Below are 1,227 nucleotides of genomic sequence, written 5' to 3'. Positions count from 1 at the left end.
TTTTTGTGGGTCTTTTTCTTCTCTTGTGTTTCCTGCCTTGAGAAGTTCCTTTAGCATTTGTTGAAAAGCTGGCTTCGTGGTGCTGAATTCTCTTAGCTTTTTCTTGTCTGTAATGCTTTTGATTTCTTCATCAAATCTGAATGGCCTCCTTGCTGGGTAGAGTAATCCTGGTTGTAGGTTTTTCCCTTTCATTACTTTAAACGTATCCTGCCACTCTCTTCTGGCCTGAAGAGTTTCTGCTGAAAAATCAGCTGATAACCTTATGGGGATTCCCTTGCATGTTAGTTTTTGCTTTTCCCTCGCTGCTTTTAATATTTTTTCCTTAAATTTAATTTTTGTTAGTTTGATTAATATGTGTCTCAGCGTGTTTCTCCTTGGGTTTATCCTGTATGGGACTCTCTGTGCTTCCTGGACTTGGGTGGCTATTTCCTGTCTCATGTTAGGGAAGTTTTCGACTACAACCCCTTCAAATATTTTCTCAGATCCTTTCTCTTTCTATTCTTCTGGGACCCCTATAATTCGAATGCTGGTGCATTTAATGTTGTCCCAGAGGTCTCTGAGACTGTCCTCATTTCTTTTCATTCTTTTTTCTTTATTCTGCTCCTTGGCAGTTATTTCCACCATTCTATCTTCCAGCTCACTTATTTGTTCTTCTGCCTCAGTTACTCTGCTATTGATTGCTTCTAGTGTATTTTTCATTTCAGTTATTGTGTTGTTCATCACTGTTTGTTTGTTCTTTATTTCTTCTAGGTCCTTGTTAAACATTTCTTGTATTTTCTCGATCTGTACTTCCATTCTATTTCTGAGATTTTAGATCATCTTTACTATCATTACTCTGAATTCTCTTTCAGGTAGGTTGCCTATTTCCTCTTCATTTATTTGGTCTTATAGGTTTTTACCCTGATCCTTCGTCTGTAACATATTTTTTTGTCGTCTCATCCTTTTTTTTTTCTTTTTTTTTGTGACAGGTGGGGCTGTGTTCCTGTCTTGCTGCTTGTTTGGCCTGAGGCATCCAGCACTGGAGTTTGCAGGCAGTTGGGTGGAGCCAGGTCTTGGTGCTGAGATGAGGACCTCCGGGAGACCTCACACCAATTAATATTCCCTGGCACCTGAAGTTCTCTGTTAGTCTAGCGGCTTTGACTTGGTGCTCCCACCACAGGAGCTTAGGCCCGACTTCTGGCCTGGGAATCAAGACCTGCACAAGCTGTGCAGCAGGGCAGAAAAAAA

Source organism: Lipotes vexillifer, unplaced genomic scaffold (assembly GCF_000442215.2).
Source record: "Lipotes vexillifer unplaced genomic scaffold, Lipotes_vexillifer_v1.1 scaffold1691, whole genome shotgun sequence".
NCBI lineage: Eukaryota > Metazoa > Chordata > Mammalia > Artiodactyla > Lipotidae > Lipotes > Lipotes vexillifer.
This window is presented reverse-complemented; position numbering follows the sequence as displayed.